Source organism: Haematobia irritans, chromosome 5 (genome assembly GCF_050003625.1).
Source record: "Haematobia irritans isolate KBUSLIRL chromosome 5, ASM5000362v1, whole genome shotgun sequence".
Taxonomy (NCBI): Eukaryota; Metazoa; Arthropoda; class Insecta; order Diptera; family Muscidae; genus Haematobia; species Haematobia irritans.
In genome coordinates, this window is record NC_134401.1 from 75760431 (window position 1) to 75773566 (window position 13136).

The 13136-nt window shown below is 40.8% G+C and overlaps 1 protein-coding gene across 4 annotated transcripts in view; it reads left to right on the forward strand.

Annotated features, from left to right (window-relative positions):
• The window catches only part of Ttd14 (TRPL translocation defect 14), a 160106-nt gene that overhangs the window by 13023 nt on the left and 133947 nt on the right, over nucleotides 1-13136 (forward strand). The gene's annotated exons all lie outside the window — the stretch shown is intronic.

Consider the following 13136-nt stretch of genomic DNA (forward strand, 5'->3'; position numbering starts at 1 on the left):
AGGAAAGCTGATTGGAATAGGTATAGGGAATCGATCAATTTGATGATACCGGAAGTGCCGGAGACAAATATGAGCACTGTGCAAGATATCGAAAACGCAGTGGAGCGGATTACTAAGGCCTTCAACATTTCACTGAAAGCTGCATGCCCTAGAGGAAAGCCAAGGGGAAAAAATCGGCCGCCATGGTGGACTACGGAGTTAAGTTATATGAGGAAATCCTGCAGGAAGCTCTTTAACAAAGCAAATTCCACCACAGCTCCTGTGGATTGGGATGCTTACAAGAAGAATCTGAGAGGATACAAGTGAGAACTGAGAAAGGCTCAGCATAACTCTTGGAATGATTACTGCAGCAGCATTGAGAATACGTCCGAGGCTTCCAGACTACGGATGGTCCACGAGCTCCGCTCCAGGTTTCATTAAAACATCGGAGGGCAATTGGACAACGTCCAGTGAGGAGACGCTGGAGGTACTATTGGACACACATTTTCCTGGAAATCAGACGGTTGAACCATGCACTGGCGGTGCCACAGTGGCTCAGCGGTCGTTTCCTATCGAGGAGATTGTATCAGAATCTAGAATAAAATGGGCGTTAAATAGCTTTGGATCATTCAAATCCCCCGGACCTGATGGAATTACTCCGGCGGAGTTACAAGCGGTGGCTGAGAGAATTATCCCCTGGTTGTCGGCGATATATATAGGATGTATCAACATAGCATATATTCCACGAAAGTGGAGAGAATCAAAAGTCGTTTTCATACCTAAAGCGGGAAAAGCCTCTCACTCGAATGCGAAGGATTTCCGACCAATCAGCTTATCATCATTCCTACTTAAGACTCTGGAGAGGATGATAGATATTTATCTTAGAGCTAGCGTCGATACAAGTTTGCTCTCGAAACGACAACATGCATACTCGAAGGGCAGGTCTACTGAGACCGCATTACATGAACTAGTCAGCTTTATTGAAAGCTCACTATCTGTCAAAGAATACACAATCGTCCATCCGAGCTCGATATTAAATGGACTGACAACTCTGAATGTTGATCCAGGTATACTTAGGCTGTTAGACGAACTTCTAAGGAAGAGAGGTATGTGAACAGAGGCACTCCTCAAGAAGGAGTTCTATCACCTCTTCTTTGGAATGTTGCTATAAACGACCTTCTAGTTTCCCTAGAAAAAGAAAGGATACAAGTGGTGGCATACGCAGATGATGTGGCGCTAGCAGGCAGGGGAGAATTCCCATCAACAGTTAGAGATATTATACAGAGAGCCCTCCGGATGACTGAGAAATGGGCGAAAGATAATAGTCTTGGGGTAAATCCTGCAAAGACAGAACTAGTCATGTACTGCAAAGATCGCAAAACTCCCACGGTTAGGCCCATTTCCTTAGGGGGTATTGAAATTCCCTTTAGGGGTGTGCAAAATACCTTGACGTTATTTTGGACAGGAAGCTGAACTTTAAGCTTAATATTGAAGAAAGGGCGAGGAAAGCAACGGTAGCTTTATACTCGTGCAAAAAGGCAACAGGGAAAAAGTGGGACTAAAACCAAAAATTGTACATTGGCTATACACGGCAGTGGTTAAACCTATAATGCTATATGGTCTGGTGGCCGGCACTTCACCAGCCGACAAGTTTAGACAAAGTTCAGCGTATGGCGTGCTTGTGTATCTCAGGTGCATTCAGCAAGACAGGAACAAACTCCCTTAATGTCATATTGCATCTATTGCCTTTAGACATTTTGGCCAAACAGTCAGCTGCAACAACGGCTGTGCGGTTGCGCGAGCTATCGCGGTCGGAAAAAAGTTACGGTCACAGTTCGGTCCTCAAAATAATGCCAGATGTGCCTAACGTAGTGGATTACACTTTGGCGAGTGCACTTTTCGACAAAAAGTTTGAGACTCTAATTCCCAACAGTGAGGCGTGGTGTACACGGACCCCGGGGAATAAAAGATATATAGATTTCTACACTGATGGCTCCAAATTGGATGGCCAAGTGGGTTTCGGAGTATATTCTAAAGATCTGGAACTTCGAATAGCGAAAAGATTACCTGATCACTGTAGTGTTTTTCAGGCTGAAATATTAGCAATAAGAGAAGTGGTGAATTGACTGAGAAGTAATGCTCCAAGCAATATTGGCATTAATATATACTCAGACAGTCAACCTGCAATAAAATCCTTGGACTCTGTGTTCCTCAACTCGAAAACGGCCATCGACTGCCGCAAATCTCTCAATGAGATGGCTGAGCAGCACAATATTCACCTAATATGGGTGCCTGGCCACAGGAACATACCGGGGAACTGCGAAGCAGATGAGCTAGCAAGGATAGGAACTACCTTACATATTCCAGGGGAACTAGAATCTGTTGGTGTGCCTCTGGCTAACTGCAAGCGTGAGAAGGCTGTCATGATGGCAAATGTTCGATGGGAGAATTGTAAGGGTTGTAACGACACCAAGCAAATATGGCCCCATTTAAACTTAAACCGCACACTAGATATGCTAGTGTTCTCGAGACGTCGGATTTCACTCCTGATATCTGCTATAACGGGTCGCAGCCTGATAGGCGATTTTGCAAAAACTATTGGTGCGAAGTATAATGACTATTGTAAGAGCTGTCATGATACGGAGGAAAAGGAATCAATAAAACACCTCTTGTGTGAGTGTCCTGCATTTTGTGTAAGGCGTAAGCAAATTTTAGGGGCATATAGCTTCAGATTACTGGCGGACCTGGAAAACGTTAACTTAAGCAGTCTGTTAATGTTTTTGGAACAATCTGGCTGGTTCAACAGAAGAAAATAATCGAGAAGGTTCAACGGTTAAAACTAGAAGTGCCCATATGTAATATGTACTTTTAGTTAATGTGGTATCACAATGGACTGAATAGTCTAAGTGAGCCTGAGTCTTAATCGGGCTGCCACTTTAACCTAACCTAACCTAACCATGTAGCACGTCTCAGCAAAAACTTTTTTAAGTCTCGTGATATACCTTTACTGGACTGGCCAGCGCACAGTGGTCGATCCCATTGGCCAAAAAATAAAAATCAAATTTAGAAGTGTGGCAACACTGTTTTTTATGCAAACAAGGTTTTAAAGATTAAATTTGTTTTTGTTTTATTCCTTCTGTAATCTTTAAGAACGGCTTCATAAGAGAATTTTGCAGTGTTAAAAAGTATAAAATTATGTGCAGGTTAAAATAAATAAAAGAAAAGAAAAAACTTTTATCGAAAAAAATCGAAATGAATATTGAAGTAAATGGTGTCAACTTTATTTTAAAATAATAACAATGTGTAAAACTTGTTTTAAATTTGTTATAAAATTAATATTTTTCAGTTTCATTGTTACGTGTTCGTTCGTCCATATATGTAAATTTTAACTAGAGTTTTAGTTGTGTTCCCCCCTGAAGTCTCCAAAGGGATTTTTTGTGGTTTATTGATTTATTTAATATTTCAAGATTCTAAATGGATAATGCTTTCGTTTGCCCCTCTTTGTGTTATCTCCCTAATACTGAAGTGGTCTTGTTTTTTTATTTTATTTTTATTTATTTATTTATTTATTCAGTCATCAATACAAAGGAAGCCAATAAAGGCCTATTATACATGTATTGTAGTAAGAAATCTATGTGTAGAATATATGAAATAAAAGCTTAAAAACTAAAGTATTTCAGATTATTTATAATTTGGATGGCTCCCCAGCCACATGAAATTCATACAAGATATGTACAAAAAACGTAATAGATAAATGATCCCATGATGCCAGCAAATCATAATAATAAGCTACTCAATACTATTAAAATATTGTATAATCCTCTTTCTATAAGATTCGCATGAAAACGAGAATGACCTAAGGTCATTAGGAAGATGATTCCAAACACGAAAAACTCTAACTAGAAACGAATGCTCATATATGGAAGAGCGAATAATGGGAATATCAATCTGAATATTCCTATTAGAATTAATGAAGGAGAATTCACGCGCCAAAACTTCTGGTTGCCCATACCTAATAACTTTATAAAAGTGACATACAGAGCGCAAGTTGATGTAATTCCTAAAAGAACATCCTAGCAACTCAGGAATCCTCCTTGCAGCCTCAACATGATCACAAATCCGTAAACCAAACACATAGCGAACAATTCTCTTTACCACTCTTTCCATCCTATCTAAATTGTAGTTCCACGTTCCAGAATAAACTTCTAATCCGTAATTGAATTGTGTGATTAATAACGAATGCGCCAACCGAAGCCTCACATGCTGGGGCGTGTAAGAACTCAAGGAATACAGCCTCCTCAAAATAAGACATACCCTATTCGCAACATTATTAATATGATGATCAAAGCATAGATTAGAATCTGGAGTAATTCCAAGACATTTAAGAGAATTAACTAAGTTAATCCTTTGACCATCTATCAATATAGAAGGGGGTACATTACCACTATTACGAGGGTGAAAGTAAATCGCTTTCGTCTTGGGATTAATAAGAAGGCCATCAGCTTCAAGGCGACTAAAAACGTAGCTTAGATGCAAGTTGATGACATCTTCTGAAGTATTACAAGAGAAAAGTAGGAAAATGTCGTCAGCAAAGACAAAAGGTGTGCAAAAGTCATTATTCATATGTGAGATAATGTCATTAATAAACGCCAAAAATAATATAGGACCCAAAACAGACCCTTGGGGGACACCTGACGTAACCGCTCCTATCCCAGATCTGCTTTCCTTAATCATTACATATTGGGATCTTCCCATCAAATATGAATAAACAAGCTTACATGCAGTACGAGAAAATTTGAAATTCCAATAAAGTTTCTCAATAAGAATAGTATAGTTTATGGAATCAAAAGCCTTAGTCAGATCTAAAGAAACTAGGATACAATTTACACGGGAGTTAAAACTACGCCTTATCTCATCAGTAATTGAAAGAACAGCAGAGGTTGTACTAAAGTTCCTACGAAAAGCAAATTGATTGGAATGGAAAGGAGCGAATGATTATTGACATGTTCTAAGATTTGCGACTTCATTATGTTCTCAACAATCTTAGACATAGCCGGTAAAATACTTATGGGTCTTAGATTTCCAACGTCACTACGACCATCCTTAGGAATTGGGACAATACGTGTTAATTTCCAACTATTTGGGAATGAAGAAGATGCAAATATAGTGTTTACCAGATGAAGTAATAAGGGCAAAATTAGTGGGAAAATTACCTTAATGAATCTAATGGGAACACCGTCATAGCCTATCGCATTAGATTTCACAGAATTTACCGCCATAACTAAGTCCTCAGCAGCGACACATCGGAAAGAAAAACAATCCTCAACATCCTCAAAATCTTGAAAATTAATTACAATACCATCACTTGGACGCATATTCCCTAAAAACCTATCCGCTACAAGCTGAACATCACCCCCGTCAACCTCTAGCTCAGGGCAACCAATACATCCTAGTCTACGCAGCCTACTCCATAGCTGACGGTTGTCACAACCCGCAAACATCCTCCTCCCATAAGCAAAACGCTCCTTCCTAATAATAGACTTAGCCTTATTCCTAAGTCTACAAAACAATCCCCAGTTGATACCCGAGCGATTACGTAGATACCGACTATAGGCTCGATCCCGATCTCTTATGGCCACAAAAATGCTTCTCGAATCCATGAATGAACAATCATTTGAGTCATTCGTTCTTGATACAGGAACAGAAGAATGTAGTGAAGTAATTATGTTATCAAGGATAGATAATTTGGAATCAACATTGCCGGCATAAAACATGGACGAGATGTGGAAACTATTGAACTGCTCAACAATCGCGTTGACGTCCAGACGACTATAATCCTTATACTCAATGGGCCTACTACGTAAAGATGGTGAAAACTGAAAAGAAATAAAAATGAGACTATGGTATGATGAAAAAAATGGAAACTGTATCTGACATTTATTAGAAATTGAAGAAGGCTGACTTAAAAGAAAATAGTCAATCAATGACGTCGAGCCGGATGAGACATTAAAGTGAGTGGGCATGCTATTATGTACAACCTGAAGGCCACACCTACTAGCAACAGATCGAAAATAAAATGATTTACCAATATCAAAAAGATTATAATTAAAGTCACCCATTACAATAATATTCGAAAATCTGTCAAAGAGATCAGAATGAAGATCCTCAAAACTATCAACACAGCCCGTGGGCAAGTAAACCACACCAATAACAATCGATGAAGTATTTCCAAAAATCTCTATAAAAAGAGATTCCCAAACACTATATCTAGTACCCCGAAACAAAACTCTGTAACGAAGATTCCTAGAAACGTACAGACATACCCCCCACCTCTACTATTGCGGTTAGGAAGAGAGCGATCATTCCTTATCAGATTGTAGTTCGGAACCGATAAAGAACTAGAAAAAATATTAGCCTTAAACCATGTTTCAGTGACGCCAATGATATCAAGGCCTGAATCAAAGAAGGTATTTCTAAATTCCTCTAGTTTCGTGCTTGAGGTTGAAGGACAAAGGCTTTGAGCGTTTACATGCGCAATATTTAAATTGTTAGAGTAGCTAGACGTACAGTTCTTTAGCATGCTGTTATCACTGGCTATAGGACCAAGGTTGTTACTATAAGTCATGCATGAAAATTTCATGTGTAAAGGGGAGCCAACTAGTTATAAAAATAATACTAAAAATATGGCACTTAAGAGAGATAACTAATAAGTTTTTCAAATTCATATCTTCAAAACTACCCTCCTAGAACGAGAATTCAAAATTTACAAATGCCATAGTAAATATTTTAACAATTATACAACACCCAGAATCAGCAAAAATATTTAAGTTAAAAGGTTAATCAAATAATTAATTAACATATAAAATGAAATTTAATCACATAAAGAATGAATTATTCAAAGAAAAATCATTAATAATTTTAATTTAATTGTCCCAATTAATGTTTTAATTAAATATAAACTATATATCATGTTTAAAATGTAATTGAAAATTTTAGAAAATAACTACTTTTAATTTTAGTTGTATTTTTTTTATAAACAATGTTCTCATTGAATATAATCTAACTACTAAGTTAGAATGTGAAAATTGAAGTGCCGGAAAAGAACAGTTTGTTTTGATGAAGAATATTGTAATTTGTAATAATTTCCGTGATTGATACTAAAATTTTCAAGATTGTCTCAAATTCAATTAAAAAAATTAATTGGAACAATTAAATTCATGATACAATGGGGTGTTGAAATCTCACAAAATCTAAGTAATACGGCCAAAGCACAAAAAAGTAGTGAAAAATAATACTGACAATAAAAAGATTATAATTACACATCAAGAGACTAAAATGAAATCTTGTAAATTGTGATAAGATCCTGAATGCTAACTATTTTGATCTCATTATTTAGCATGATGAGTTTCGCTTTTAAAAATTCACGATTTATGATGCTGTATCCATTAATCTTCTTGTCTTTCTTTAACTTAGCACAAGCTCTTAACAACTTATTTGAAAGTTTGGAGTACTTATCATTCAAATATACTCGATTAGCATCACTACCACCCAAAATATCCGACACCTTGAGAATCTTGGTTTTGAAATACGCTGCCATTAATTTATCTCGCAAATCCACATCGACAAACTTTATGAGAATTGCACCACCTTTCCTTACATACATTACGTGCTTTATGTTCGTGGACGCAATGTCAACCTTCAAGAACGCACAGAGGAAAACAGCAACATCCTTAAGATTTTCCAATTTATCAGGAAGTCCAGTAACTATCACATCACATCTATTGTGGCTGTGTTTAAGTTCATGGTTCTCTAGCTTAAGTTCCAGCAATTCGCTTTTGTTGCACAGGGATTCAGAAGCTACAGTGTCTTTAAAATTAGATAGGTCAGCCTTTAATTCTTTCAAACCATTAGATAATTCGGATCGAATCTCCCTCACAACAGCTTCAAACGCCACTTTAATTTCAGATTTCTCATTTTGCATTTTATCTGAAAGACTACGGAAAGATTCTTTCATTGTAGCAAATTCTTGTCTGATTTCCATTTTGAACGCGTCAAAAGAGTTATTAGGTGGACTTTCCATGCAGCGGACACAAGAATATGAAATATTGCGGTTCTTATCCATAGTTGCAAAAAGCGTCTTAGAAACATTTTCACAGTCCGCATGAAACCACAGGTTACACATACGGCAGAGCAGAGCTTTAGTTCCCTCAGTTTCTAATTTGCAGATTCCACAAGGAAAAGACATGTTTATAAAGAAAAACCAACAAGTCACCAGAAAGCAACAACAGCAACAAAATCGCGTTTAAAGTTACAGGCAGCAGCAACAGCAAATGAATGTGAACTCAATATCAGTTTATAGAATTGAGGAACTGCAGCAAAACTTTATATGGCCAATATTTCCAGACGTTGCAACTTTAGTTTTAAGTAGCTTAATACTTTTCCGCACAGCAATTCACTTATTTGTTCAATTTTTGTCAGGATGAAGTTCCTTACAATTCTGCCTGCAGTCGTTGTTTACAACAAATTAGGCGCCAATCAGGTAAAAAACAACGGCGTCAAGTGCTGACAGCGACAGCAGAAAAAACAAACTGCCACCCAAAAGCAACAACAGCAACAACCTCGGCCCTCACTGCAGTCGGTTCTTCGTACCGGGGTCGACACAAGGACCACGTCCTTGTCCAAGGACTGCAACCTCCCCATGGGAAATCAAGTAGGTATAGAAAACCCTTCCCCACCCCTTTCCCAAATCCCATCCAACATCCCATCCCATTCCCCATCCCTTTTTCCCTCCTGGGCAGAGTCTGCCAGCCAGTCTGCTCAGAATTCTTCTCCTTCGTGCTGGCGACATTGAAAGCAATCCAGGTCCAGTGAAGTATGTGTGTCCGGTATGTGTGTCCGGTCTGTTCGCGGCAGGTCACGCGCGGAGGTTACTCCGTGATGTGCAGCGAATGTCACAACTGGGTACACCTGCGTTGCTCGGGACTCAGGAATGTAGGTGACTACAATCCTACATTCAAGTGTCCCACCTGTGTGCGCTTGCCCCCCATGTCGCCCCCTCCTGTAGTCACAACAGTGAGACCCTCTCACGTTGTGACTGCAGACCCCACATCACTTGTCATGACCCATCCCCCCACATCATCACACGATACAACCACATCAACACATTTGTCAAATCCGAGTCCGTCCGTAAATAACAGTATATCTGGTCCAGAGACATGTCAGGCTTGCAGAAAGAGATACACAAAGGCAGCTAAACCGGTTAGGTGTTCCATCTGCAAGACCTCGACGCACCTGAGATGCTCAGGCCTCAGGAATTCTGACCAATATACCCCTGACTTTGTTGGTACCTGCTGCCGGAGAATCCAACAATTTCAGCAACCCTACCCCATAGTTAACACCCGACATCCACGACAGACTACCATAGACTCTTCCTCGTCAGCCCATTCAATAATTCGGACTGTCCCGTCCACTGCTGGGAACCAGTTGAGTGGTCTCAAGATCCTACAGTGGAATTGTAATGGACTGACAAGGAAGATTACTGAAATCACGGATTTCATGGACAAGAGGGGTATTCTCATATCCGCGCTCCAGGAGACCAAGCTCTCCAGCAGGAATGGTCTCACGAGATCATCCTGCTACTCTGTGATTAGGCAAGACAGAGAAAGGAATGCCGGAGGGGGAATAGCCTTCATTGTCCATGATTCCGTGAGATACAGACCCATGCCACTGACCACGACCGATCCCCATTTGGAGATACAGGGGATAACTGTCACGGTGGGGGAGGAAGATATATGTATTCTAAACGTATATATTCCTCCCGATTCTGTTTGCCAGACAGGATACAAACCTATGTTGAGGCCCCACCTCAACAATGTGCGTACTATCCTATTAGGCGACCTGACCTTATGGCATGTAATTCCAGAGAAGAAGACGTTTATGAACTTTGGTAAAGCCAATTGGGAGCTTTTTACCTCGCTAACCGAGTACGAGTTTGCCACTGCCCCCTGCCAACGTCAGCGCCGGCTGGAGAGAAATTCTTCAGGGATGTCTTGAATAGGGCGTGTAAAAGGTGCATACCAGCGGGCCGGATCCCCGACATCCGTCCGAATTTCCCCATGGAAGCATCAAGGTTGGCAGATAAGAGGGACGAGATCCGGAAAGTAGACCCAGCTGACCCTAGGATCCCGAGTCTCGCTAAGGAGATCGACCGACTTGTTGCCACCCACAAGCGAGAAAAGTGGCGCAAGCATTTGGAGGAGTCTGATCTTGGATCCAAACGGCTGTGGTCTACGATCAGGAACCTCTCGAACCCCAAACGTACGGATAACATTTCCATATCGTTTGGGGGGCAAACTCCGAAAGACGACACAGGTGCAGCGAATGCTTTCTGCAGACAATTTGTCGAGCACCCCCAATCAGTCGATCGTGCAAGTAGAAAGCGAAGGCGAGTCTTCTGTGCCCTCAGACAGGACAACCCACCTATGGTCATCAGTCGGGAGAATGTTCTCCAGGCGATAAAGGCCGCCAAGAGCTCCACAGCGATTGGCCCAGATGGTTTGGCTACGAGGATGTTGAAATATATTGGAGAGAATGGTGTTAGATATCTGACCCACATCTTACTTGTCTCAACACCCTTGAAATACCGGACATCTGGAAAATAGGGAAGGTTGTTCCTGTTCTGAAACCAGGGAAACAGGCACACCTTGGAGACTCGTATCGACCAATTACTCTTTTGTCCCCCGTAACGAAGATTCTGGAGGCTATTTTACTGCCCTGCTTTTCAGAACATCTAATGTTGGCAGAACATCAGCATGGTTTCCGCTCGGGCAGGAGTACAACCACTGCTTTGTGTGAATTAACAGCCAACATTGCAGAGGGACTAAACAGTAAGAGGCCGCATAAACGTTCGATTCTCGTAGCACTGGACTTGTCTAAAGCGTTCGATACGGTGAACCACACCACGCTCTTGGGAGACATTCTGGGAGCCACCCTTCCCAATAATCTCAAGAGATGGTTGGCGAACTACATGGCTGGTAGACAGTCAAGTAGTTCGCCAGGCGGACAATACACCGCCTCAAGGCGGTGTATTGTCCCCCCTCCTCTTCAATTTCTACGTGGCTGGAGCTCCCCAACCACCACCAGATGTCCACCTGATAACCTATGCGGATGATTGTTCCATAGTGACCACAGGTAGAGACATAAGGGAGCTTGAGGTGAGGATAAATGACTACTTACCTGCACTTAGGGATTTCTTTGACGACAGGAATCTGAAACTTTCTGCCCCCAAATCCACAGCGACCATCTTCACATCGTGGACTAAAGAGGTGAACATGGAACTCGATATCCACATTCGTGGCCAGAGTATCCCCACTTCCAAGAACCCCAAGGTTCTTGGTGTGACGTTTGATAGCCTGTTCCTCTTTGGTAAACATGCGGAAATGTTAGCTAAGCAGGTTGGGAGCAGAAACAAGATCCTGAAGGCATTGGCTGGTAGCACCTGGGGGAAAGATAAAGAGACGATGCAAAAGACCTACGAGTCTATTGGTCGTCCCCTTATCGATTACGCAGCCCCTGTTTGGACTCCCAGTATTAGCGATACCCAATGGAGAAATCTCCAGACGGTGCAAAATACTGCGCTGCGGATTGCGACCGGATGTCACTCCAAGACCCCGGAACAGCATCTGCATCATGAGTCCAAAATGCTATCGGTGAGGCAACACTGCACCCTCCTCACCCAACAGCACCTGATAAAGTGTAGAAGTGTAAACCACCCAAACCACGCCACCTCAAGGAGGGCAACGACCGAGAGGGGTAGACCCATTCGGTTTGATTTTAGGAAGGACTTGCAGTCAATAGAACATGTGATCGGCGATGACAGTGATGAGGGAATAAGGACGGCATTGAGGGCAGTGCACACGGCAGCGGTTCAAGATGCGATCAACTCCTACCAGTGCAGTGTTGTACTGGGAGGTAGGCCACCACCGATCAGTGAAAACCAGGTCGGTGCTATCCCAGCTAAGATCGGGGATCTCTAGGTATCTAAATAGTTACCTCTCCGTATTGAACCCGGCAATTCAGGATGTTTGCCCGAATTGTGGACACTCGCCTCATATCACGAGGCACCTCTTCGAATGTCCTGCTAGACCGACAGATCTGACACCTGCTTCGCTTTGGACACATCCAGTTGAGGCAGCACGCTTCCTTGAACTGGATGTGGATGCTTGAAATGTCTAATCCCTGTATTTGTTTGTAATCGTCTATCCTTTGTTTGTTTTGTTTTTTTCTATACCATTTCCACAGGGGCTACAACAACAACAACAACAACAACCTCGTGTTTTAAGTTCTACCCAGAACAACAACAAATAAATGCCAATTCAATGCAGACTTATAGAATTGATGAAATACGGCAAATTGACACAGAACTTCATATGGCCAATGTAACTAGATGTTGCAACTTTAGTTTTAGATAGTTAAATACTTTTTCCACTCAGCGATTAACTTATTTATTCAATCTCAATCAGGAGGCTGTTTCTTTAGAAACTACCACAACATAGTGTTGCCAGATCCAAAATTTCAAAATTTTTATATCCAAATATGAATTTTTGTGTGGTGTTTGTTAACACTAGTTTACACTGAAAATGTACATTTGATGACTTTTATTATGTATTTTGATTTGAGATATCTCATTATTTTTAGTTTTTCTGACTTTTTTCACTAAACATATTTTAACTCGTGCTAGAAATGTCCGATGATGTCGTTGTTTGTACTTGAATGCAAGGTATTTAGATGACGAACAAACGTGTATAATTGGATCTGTGATAAGTTAAGTGCTTCAAAATATATCGATGAAAATAGGGCGAATTTTCAAAACAATCTTGTTTTACAATGATTTTATATATAAAATACCACAAGTTTTGCAATTTCATGAAAATCGCTATTTCCCTTAGAGATCGATCTATATGTGGACTACACCAACACATGGGCTGATTCACCTAATTAGAAAGTACGTTTTCTAGAAGCCCAAAATATAAAATCGGAAGATCGGTATGGGGGCTATACCAACACATGAACCGAAAACCATCACTTTCTTCACACCTATTTGTGGTCCTAAAATACCTCTGTATTTGAAGTTTAAGGCAAATCGGATAGAAAATACG